The sequence below is a fragment of the Ictidomys tridecemlineatus genome, chromosome 10, assembly GCF_052094955.1.
Source record: "Ictidomys tridecemlineatus isolate mIctTri1 chromosome 10, mIctTri1.hap1, whole genome shotgun sequence".
Lineage (NCBI taxonomy): Eukaryota > Metazoa > Chordata > Mammalia > Rodentia > Sciuridae > Ictidomys > Ictidomys tridecemlineatus.
The window spans coordinates 62119954-62130385 of NC_135486.1; the positions used below are offsets into that span (position 1 = coordinate 62119954).

A 10432-nucleotide genomic window follows, 5' to 3' on the forward strand; every position below is an offset into this window, starting at 1 on the left:
CAGGGAGCCCAGGCTGCCTCTTCCTGCTCCTCCCTGCTTTTACGGCAGGCCCAGGTGCTCTTCTTGGGAGGCAGGCCTGGCTGGAAGTTGGTCATTCATGAGTTAACCAGCATGCTACTCTGGGGAGAGCAGTGTGGAGCAGCCCCCCTGGGAAGTGTTACACAGAGACCTGGTGCCCAGACTTAGCCCTGCTGGGGGATCCCCTGGACCTGCTGTCACTGAGGACATGGCCAGACAGCTGGAGTGAGAAAGGGAGGGGCACAGGGCACTGCAGTTTCCATGCAAACACAAAGCCCAGCTTGGGACCCCAGAAGATGGCGGAGCCTAGCAGCTGGAAGAAGTGGACAGGAGGCCAGAAAGAGACATACTTCATCCCAGGTGGGACTATCAGAGCCAAGGAAAATTGCCAGACAGACCTGGTCCAAAGACAAACTCAGACTCTTAAGAAGGAGAGAAGGAAAGGAAGCCTGGGTTCAGAGCAGGACTGAGAGCTCCCACCTCCCTGTCCTGAGCTCACCAATAGAAGCCAGGGAAAGGGATCCCACCATGGGGACAAAGACAACTTCCTGGAGTCTACCAGAGCAGTGACCCAGAGCAAGGGAGGGCTACTGGCTTTGAAGCTGACTGGCCCAGGCCTGGTCCAGGCACATCCCTGCATCCTGAGCTGACTGGCTACAAAGGCAATGCTGGTTATGTCCAGAAGGGACAGTGAGGCACGCTGTGGACCTGGGACAGCCCATGGTCTCCTGTTCACCCAGCATGGCTTCCCAGGTGCTGCCTGGGAAACCCGCCTCTGGCTGGATGCCTGGGCCTGCCCTTCCCACCCTGCACACTGGAAACCTGACTCCCTGGGCCTCGTTTTCAGTCCTACACCCTCCCACAGCCTGTGAGTGGAGAAAGACCAGGAAGGCTGCTGCCTATGGGGAAGCTGGGCACTCCAGCAGGCCTGCCAGCTGGGTCAGCTGGCCCCAGGATGTGAATTCGGTGCCCAGGGGGTCTCCTCGCTCAGGATCCATGAGTTAAAAGCAGTGCATGTGAAGCAGCAGAGACCCAGTCCCATTGCCCCCATGTTAAAGCCAGCTTCCTATTGAGTTTGTCAGGCGCAGGGAAAGGAAGATCCTGTGGGATTTGTCTTTCCTGAGAAGCCAAGATAAAGTAGAACCAGATCTGTCTGGCCTTGAGGGAGGCAGGAGGCGGTTCTTCTCCAGCCACAGAGACCTGAAGTGCAAACGGGCTCTCAAGTTCTCCTGTGATCTTCCGTTTCTAGTGCTAGATTTCTCCCTTGTTAAGAAGTCCAGATTAATTTCTTGCTCCACCTGCATGGTAAAAATAATTAGTACAGAGATCTTGCTGCACTAAAATGCAGGGATTCCACCTCTGCCTTTGGTTAAGAGAGGCTTCATGGACACAGATGGGCAGCATTTCTGTGTTTCTCTGCAGGCAGGTAAGTGAAACCACTGGGCCTGTCCTGGAGAGCAGCCTTCGAGCAGTGGTAACAATTAAGGGATAAAAATGTAGACAAGGCCCTGACAGGAACTTCATAGAGCCTGGGCCTGGCACAGGGTTCCTACTAGAAAAGGGTTTTAGGGATGGTCACCACACAGAACACCCTGACTTCAGGTGCAGGCCTTGGGACAACCTGGGAGAGGGCTAGAGAACCATGTAATGCATCCCACCCCCGGCAGTCTCTCTGCCTCTCTGCCATCCAGACACCATCCCTGGATGCTCAGGATTGCTGTCTGCAAAGGGAGGAGAGATAGCTTCTGTCTCCATGAGTGTGTTTTAGAGCTCCACTCTGGTAGCTTTGGAGAGTATGGAGGCTAGTTCAGGCAGTGGGAGGGCTTTGCCATGTCATGCCCAAATCGGTATTTTGGGACTTGCAAAATCACCTGGCCTTAAGAAGTCCACTGCAACTGTTTCCAGCAGGGTGGCTTGAAGAGCTGTCATGGAGGAGCCAGCTTCAAGGGTTTTTAAGAGACTCATAGGTTTGCATTAATGTTTGAGTGCTCAGGATTCAACATGTTGAATCTTGCATCTTCCTGGTACATGTGGTCACCAGGCAGTCAGCTGATGCACACATGTATGGGTCTCTGGGTGGCCCCTTAGAGCATGGTGCCACCTGCACCCACATAATTAGTCAACAAAGTCATCACTTTTAATCCCAATGACTTGTTCCATGAGTGCCCCTCCCTCACTGTACCTTTGTGTGCAAAGCCACAGGTACAATGCCCAGGAAAGCCACAGGGATGCCAAGGCCATTCAAATCAGCTGACTTGTTCAAGATCAACACAGGTGGCAGTAGTGGACCTCAGACCTGCATCTCTAGAGTTCTCCTGCAAGGCCTGGGGGCCAGCTCTCCCAAAGGAGCCACTTGAAACTGTCCCAGGCCCTTCCTCCTTCCCAGAATATGCCCAACCTGGAATGCCAGTGGCAACATATCTTGTGACCACACAGATTGTCAGGCTGCCTCCAGGTCCTTTGGTACTTCCTCAGGCAGGTGTTTGTGGAAGCAGGAGTGTCCTTTCTTGCCAGGGAGGGAGTCCTGGAGCATGAGTCTGTGCTGAGATCACTCACAACACTTCCAACAAGCCATCCTTGGATGGGACCCTTACCTGCCTGCGGAGGACCTCCACTAATTGTTGGGGCCACTGTTTTGGCTCCAGGGCCTGGCTGCTCTTCTTGCTGGCCACAGGCTGGGTTCTCAAGCTCCTGGATGACCTGAAGAACTTTGGGCTTTTCGATTGTCTCTGTTTTACCATTTTAGCAAACGGCATCTTCAAAGAATTTGATGATTCCACAATCAAGTGAGGACTACAGGGAAAACTTTTAAAACTGCCAATCCCTGTGGTAATGTCTGGTGGTACCATTCCAAGGGGGCAAGCACAAAGTCTGCTAGAGAAGGGGCAGGTCTCCCCCACCTTCCCTGCTGACCCAGGGCCTCTGCACACTGCAGGACACTGTCGAGCCAAAGTGCCTCACTCTCAAGCACATGGCCTGTGTGCACCCAGAGTGTGAGCTTTCTGAGGACAGGGGCTGCATTTCGGGTGCCCCTGGTATCCTTGTAGGGCCTAGAAGAACACAAGGGCCTTGTTGAAGGGACTAAAAATATTCCTTACCACTATTAGTCAGGGCTCCACCATGTGGGCAGAGCTCATTGAAGTCCATGAGGTGGTCTCCAAACCCTGGCTTCTCAGACAAACCCAGCTGAATTTCAGGTGCTGAGACTGCAGTTCCCGGGCCACGGAGACCCACCTGAGCAACTGCTACCCTACAAGGCACTCAGGCTCCTGATCACAGTCCCTATGAGGAAAGGGCCCACAGAGGTCAGAAAGTGACCTGCAAGGTCCTGCTGTCGAGTCACAGCCCAGATCTGGAACGTCTGGTCCTGCTAACTGTGGCATCCGCTGTGGTGGCATGACCCTTTACACTTCTGATGTACAAAAGCAGCAGATGGCCTAGGTGGGGACTGTGGTCTGTTTTTTAAGACTGTGAGAAAAGTCCCTAATATTTAGTCAAAAAATATCCTTGTGGATGGTATATAAGTTTTTAGCCAAATGATATGGTACATAATCAGGAAAAGGCAAACATACATAATCTACATCTCCCCAGACAAAAAAAACTGTAGGAAATTTCAAGCAAAAAGACTAAAAGCATCTATTCAACTCTAGTATGCCCTCCTCTGCCTGCGCTTGGGATGCCCTTGGGCAGGTTGAGATGGGCAGGCTGTAAGATGCCCAGCTTGTCACTGCCTCTCATCAGTGTTGGGCCCAGACTCCCATTTCCTAAGCTATGAGTCAGCTTAGTGTCTAGGTCACATCTGCTGGCATTTAGAAGAGGCAGGTGACAGGGCTCCAAAGCAAGTCACAGACTGGCCTTTGCTGCAGAGATATTCTCCAATCACACACATTTATTGAACATTATTTATATGCAAAGACAGAAAGGAAGGTGACCTTAGAGAGGTTAATATAGTAGGGTCAAGTGACAGAGACTGCATGCCTTTATTCTTTGGGATAATTCTATGTAACTATGACAAATAATGAAGGAAAAAAGTGTCCATGTGGGGACACCTGCCCAGATCTGCCAGTGTGGTCCATAAGGCCAGTGGTCCTTATCCATGGTGCCCCAGGGACGTCTAGCATGTGACCTGCACAGCTCTCAGCAGGTCTGTTCAGCCTGGCTGCAGGATAGACTCTGCTCCTCCTAAGACTCATCTCACTAAGGCAGTGAGGGGCTGGGGAGGGGTTTCCATAGTACATCAACTCAGAGATGGTCCTCTCCAGCTTCCAGGGAACAAGTCCAAAGATATGTTTCAGCCCCACTTAAGGCCACTTGTAGACACCTGTGCATCGGCTGAGCTAGATCCGGGTACCTGGGTCTAGCTGGGAGGGAGGGAAGCCCATTTCTGCCAGGAAGAGTGGGCCTGGAGCAGAAGACCCATCCCATCAACCAAGGCGTCTCTGCTCCCTCCAGGGGCAACCTTTCTTCATTACACTGCAGGCCCCAGAGGGCCCTGTGGCAGCTTGGGAGATCTCAGTGCTCCCTGGGGAGATAGATGGTCAGGAAATCCCAGGATCTGCACAAGGCCAGGGAGGAGTATGACATCCTGGAAGAAGGGGACAGCAGCTTAACTACCCCCCAGCGCACAGGCCTTGCACTTTTCAGAATTCTCCCTAGGCATTATTTCAGTCAAGGAGTCCTTATCACATGCTGATCCTGAGGTTTAAAACCAAACTGACACGGTTGGGGGATGTGGCTCAAGCGGTAGCGCACTCGCCTGGCATGCGTGCAGCCCGGGTTCGATCCTCAGCACCACATACAAACAAAGATGTTGTGTCTGCCGAAAACTAAAAAATAAATAAATAAATAAATATTAAAATAATTACAAAAAAAAAAAACTGACAGAAAGCCCAGAAGGAACCACCAGAAACAAACAGGGACCCGCCCACCCTCCAGGTCTCCAAATCAGACCAGGCTTCGACCAGACCATCGATAATGACAAAGACGAGAAGACCCACCAGGTAAATCCTTGGGTTCCTTCGTTGATCCAATTCTTTCACCATCCAGGAGTAAAGCAGCAATACCAGCAGGGGCAGAGAAAACCCTGAAAAGGCCAGGAGCCACCTCTAACAGCCAGCCACGACTCCAGCTGACCCAGGCTTCCACAGGGACCCAGGCCTGCGGCCCCGAGGGATAACAAGCAACAAACACCAACGGTCACTCTTTCTGGCATCCCTGATTGCAAATAAACACAAGCACTGGCCCATTTGTATATATTTATATCTGCATGATTCATTAGAACTCACAAAACATTTAAAAACCCAACTGGTAATTAAGATCAACAATCACAAAGTTAGAAAACCCACAGCATAGATGGTAATTTTGAATTTTAAATGGAGACACATTCTTTCCATGACTCCTGAAGCAGCGCAGGGTGTGTGTTGAGGCTTTGGATGGACTGACCCACCAGCCTCCCCACTGTGTGCAGATGGCTGGCAGCACCAGCCCACGCCTCTCCTTTTTCTCTCCTTCCACTCTGGCACCACACTATTTTCTATTCTCCATATCTTTCTGGTTTTTGACCTCCCAGTCTTTCTCTTCCATTTCCAGGCCCCCTTGTGATAATCAGGCTTCTTCAACTGCGACCTCAGACATTCCACAGGATGTGGCCAACATGGATGCAGTGCGTGCTCGTCACCCATCACCAAGGACGACCTTCCTGCAGCACCCAGCTCTCCCTGTGCCCACATGGCTGGCAGCTCCTGGCTGGGTGGACAGGCTCTAAACAGCACCAGCCCCTCCAAGGCCCTCCTGCACCCATGGAGACCACTGCGAACACAGACAGAGCCTGCTTTCCAGAGAGCGAAACCTGGTGGGCAGAGATGGCAAACAAATAAAGATCCTCAGAAGTAAACAGAAGTAGCACCCAGTGACAAACACTTAGCAGAGAGCCAACAGGACAGGAGAGGGCCCCCTGGGCAGTCTGCGAAGGTTCCTATGCAAAGGTGAACTTTGAGCTTGGGTGGAAGAGGGGCCAACTCTGTAAGACTCAGCAGCCACATTCCAGGAGAAGGGAGCAGCTGGCCAAGTCCCCAGGGCAGGAAGGCTCCTGGCATGTGTGGGAGCCAGGACAGAGAGAGGGCAGAAGCAGAGGGCCAATGAAGACGGAGGTGAGCAGAAGGCAGGGCCAGAGGCTGAGGACTGTCAGAAGCTGCTCTGATTGGACAAGAAACTGTTAGAGAGCTTTAATAAGAAGGGGCAGATTCGGTTTTGTTTGTAATTTTCATTCATCACTTTGTTACAAAGTCTGTGGCAACAGGGGAGACTGGATAGGAGGTACATTCATGACCCCAGAAAAGGGGAGGGCTGTGACAGTGGCTTTGGTGGGACCTGACTACTGTCATCACACTCAGGATGCTGTCATCACTGCCTTGGCAAGGTCCCCTTCCGTTCGGCTGTGGTCCACTGGAGGTCCCATCAATGGGCCCAGGCAGTGTCTTCCCCATATCCTCCCCCTGGAGCACCCCACCACCAAGCTACACCCAGCAGAAGGCAGAGATACTGTGCTGGGAGGACCCCAGGCTCTGAGACTGTGCAGCCTGGTCCATGTCCATCCTTCACCTCTGTCTAACTCAGAGGTCCTGGTCCAAGGGACTGGACTTCCTTGAGCCTCAGACTCCTCATATGTAAAGCAAGAACAGTAACTGCATCACAGTTATGTGTGGACATGGGAGACTATCCCCTGTAGAGCCCAGCATGTAGCAGGCAATCAAGACGGACTTGTGCTGATGGCTGTGGCCGTGGACGTATAGTGATAGAAGGATGCCCGTCCCCCCCCTCTCCCCGCACACTCATCCCTCCTGGGACCACTCACTGTTCTAGGTACATGGGTTCATCCATGGACAGAGTAACCCCAACACTGTGCCATGGAACTCATATTACAGGAAGGAAGACAAAGCCATGAACATTCCAAGAAATTTAATGAATTTGAAGGTGAACATGCTTTAAGGATGAGGCAGAGTGAAGAATAGAGGTCAGGTCCTGCAGACAGAGGGCATTGCCAGCATGAACCCTGGACAGATCAGCACTGTGCTGTTGAGGACCAGGGGAGTCCACTGACCTGGATAGAGAACAGTGGGTGAGAGTAGAAGTGACATGGAATGAAGGGGACATCTGGGTCCAGGTCACCAAGGGCTCATGAGCAAGACACAAGCCACTGGAGCCAGCACAGCTGGGGACTTAGATTAGCTGCTGGACTGAGACAAGGCTGTGGGGTGCAGAAGGACAGACGGTCAGTGAAGAGGCTGCTGCAGCTGTGCAGGAAGGGTGACAACAGCCAGACCAGGTGCCAGTGATAGCAGTGGTGAGCAAGAAGCAGAGCCATCTCATTCTGGTATCTAAATTCATCTCTGGCGATGCACCCAGCCAGCTATCCTGGACTCCAGGCACGTCTGTCTTAACTGGCCATCTTCTGGCCAACAGAACTCCTGGAAAAGAAGCCCCTTGCCAGCAGCTTCCCTCCCCAAGAATGGCCTGACCTCTCCTGTCCCCACCTACGCAGCTCAGGTACAGGGCCCTTGGCCTGCACAAGGAGGTGACCAGCACTCTCCCTGCTGACCTCAGACTCCATCTCCCAGCTCCTCATCCTGGCTCTCTCCCCACATGGTGACATGGAATGGAGGGGGCATCTGGGTCACACACGGTGGCCAGCACTTGCTACAAGGACCCTCTTGGCTTAGCCAATATTCCCGTGCTGGGCACCAACCAGGCCTACAACTGCAAAGCCTAACCGCTCTGCCTTGAGTGGCTCCGTCAGACAGCGCCTCGGGTCGTGGAGGCCTGTGGGGATGCCCATCTTTTCCCCTTTCCCCAGGACAATCGGGAGAGGGAGCTGGTCTTGGCCCTGCCCCTTGTGGCCAGTTGTCCTGGTTTGTTAGTGGACTTTGGAGTCTCTTCCAGCCGAGTCTATCTTTTCTGTCTTCCTCAGTTCCTCAGGGGCAGAACTGAACTGTCCAGCTCTTGTTTCCGGTCCCCCCTCCCTGAGCTCTGTGCTCTGTGCCCAGGGAATGCTCGGTGGTATTCCTGACTGGCTGGATCAGGCCCTATCTGCCCACAAGAGCCGTTTGAGCAGCTTTGACTAAAATCCCAACAAAGTGGGTTAGAGAGGGTTAGGCCTGTCCAGGTCTCTCTTCTGCTGGCCAGCAGAACTCCTGGAAAAGATGCCCCTTGCCAGCAGCTTCCCTCCCTGCAGGATGGCCAAGTGGGTGCCCCTCCTCTGAGTGCTCCTGGAGACCACTGGGTCCCCTCGCCTGGGACTCTCCTCCCCTGGGGGGCAAGAGGCTACACAGCACAAGAAGGTGGCCAGTGCTCTCCCGGCTGCCCTCTCTCCTCAGGACAAGGCCAGGGAGTGTCCTTAGAGGGATCCTGGTTCTCAGATGAGCCTCCGCTGCTGCGATTGTCACTTTGCCTTTCCCGCCAACTGCACCTGCTCTGCCAGGTAGACAGGAGCGACGCTGCCTGGCTTTCTGTGCCCCTTCGCAGTCACCCAAGGGAAGGCGACCCTTGAAATGAAAAGCAAACTAGGGAGAACTGTTGTGATCTAAATGCAGATATTGGAGCCAAGGGAGACTTTACTGTTATTGAGGTGGATGGGACCCAAAACAGGGCAGGGTGCATACACGGCACTGACCCTCCAAACCCCAAACCCTACTTTTAGGAATCAACATTAAAAGGTGAAAGAAAAATAAAATATGTTGGTACTTTTGTTTGTATTTTATTAAATATCTCTGATGTAAACTGATTATATGGGTTGACTCTTAAGAGGACATGAGAATGGGGAGAGTTTTCATAATACATTCTTTACAATGTTCAAACTTTTGATACTATAATTTGGTTGCTTATTAAAAAACAATAAAGACAGATAGTATTTAAAGCAAGAAGAGAGAACATGAAGTGAAAGAAACATGAAAAAACCCAAGCTCTGGACAAACTAACGATTCCCCTAGAAAGCCCGTCCCTGGGGTGACACCCTGTCCTGTGCAGGTGTGGGAAGCATTGACAAGTAACTTCTGTCAGGGTCCAGTGTGAGTGGCCAGGCAGCTCTGCTGCAGAAACCAGGATGTTGGGATGCTCATCTCACAGGAGGCAAAGCACCACAGGGAGGTGAGCAGATTTGCTCTCCACTGTTTGTCACTTCATGGAACGCCCTGGAAGCAGAGCTGCGGGGACCAAGGGAGAGAATAGCCCTTCCCCACAGTGGCCCCCCAACCTGCCTTAACACTCCCCTTCCTCAGCTGCCTGTCGCCCCTTGCTGCGGGTCTTGATATGAAGGCAGGAAGAGGACATGAAACCAAGATAGGATAAAAGGAAAGAGGCAAGAGAAAAGAGACCTTAAAGGAAAGACAGTGGGCACTTGGCAGTGGGGGCCGACAGTTCGGCTCTTGCCTCACTTGGCACTCACCCCACCTCTCTGACCCCCCTGAAGTCAGGTAGCTTATGGAAGTCTCAAGGCTACTCCCTCACCTGAAGCAAAAGTCAGATGTGACAGGGAATCCCCAGGCCTCCCTGGAGAGCTCCCTTGCTGGGGCTCAGCCTGGGCCTCAGGGGCTGCTCCTTCCAGCCCTAAGTGAGGACAACAGGCTGTGGGTGGGGAAGACAGAACTCTGTGGGAAAATAACCCCAGAAAGAAACCTCCCCTTCCTCTCTTCCAGGAACCGTCAGCTGCAGGGTGGTGTCACTGAAGAGCTGCTTTCCATTTGCAGCCACAGGGAGTGGGGAGAGAAACAAGTACAGATGTGAATTCTGGGTAATGCCGCCTGGCTTCCCCACTGAGCCTGTTGCCATGGTGACACACTCCAGTGATGGACCAGTTTGGGAGGGGGTACAAAGAATTGCAGGGAAGCTTTGCAAAAAAAAAAAAAAAAAAGCAAAGTGAGCCTGGGCCTCGGCTTCCTGTTTCTGGAAACATTTTCTCGTTCTCTTACAGGTGTGTTTCACCTGCCCTGGCCCTGGCTGTGGCCCTGGCTGCACCCCTGAGTATGTGGAACATGTCTAGAACCTGAGTATTTCAAAACGGAAGATGCCTTTCTATCGTCTCATCCACACTCACCCCTCCCATACCCAGAGCCCCGCCAAGCCCACCTTGCTGAGATACAGTAGGAGGGTGGGTGTGAGCGCCTGGCATGCTATACTCCACTCTGCTCCCTGCTGCCAAAGGCAGCCCTCGCCCCATACTTCCTGCAGTTATTGCACTTTGGCCTCAGAGTCCTCAGGGCTCCTCTCTCTGTTTTGTGTCTTCCCCTCCAGCTGACAACTACCTGGGGCCGAGATAAGCTGTGGAAGGCAAAGCTGCTCTGTCCTGCCCAGAGCCCGGTCAAGTTTAAGGGGGTGGGAGAGGAGGCAGGGAGGAGAGGGGCCACCCTTCCTGTGGCCATGG

The 10432-nt window shown here is 52.8% G+C and overlaps 2 long non-coding RNA genes across 2 annotated transcripts; one reads left to right on the forward strand and one right to left on the reverse strand.

Moving 5' to 3' along the window:
- Positions 1 to 1194: 1194 nt before the first annotated feature.
- LOC144367299 (uncharacterized) lies at positions 1195 to 8778 on the forward strand. Its single transcript, XR_013426626.1, has 2 exons — positions 1195 to 1444; positions 5608 to 8778. It is a non-coding gene; the product is annotated as an uncharacterized LOC144367299 (long non-coding RNA).
- LOC144367300 (uncharacterized) lies at positions 3888 to 5697 on the reverse strand. Its single transcript, XR_013426627.1, has 2 exons — positions 5016 to 5697; positions 3888 to 4844 (listed from the first exon to the last, which is right to left on the reverse strand). It is a non-coding gene; the product is annotated as an uncharacterized LOC144367300 (long non-coding RNA).
- Positions 8779 to 10432: the final 1654 nt, after the last annotated feature.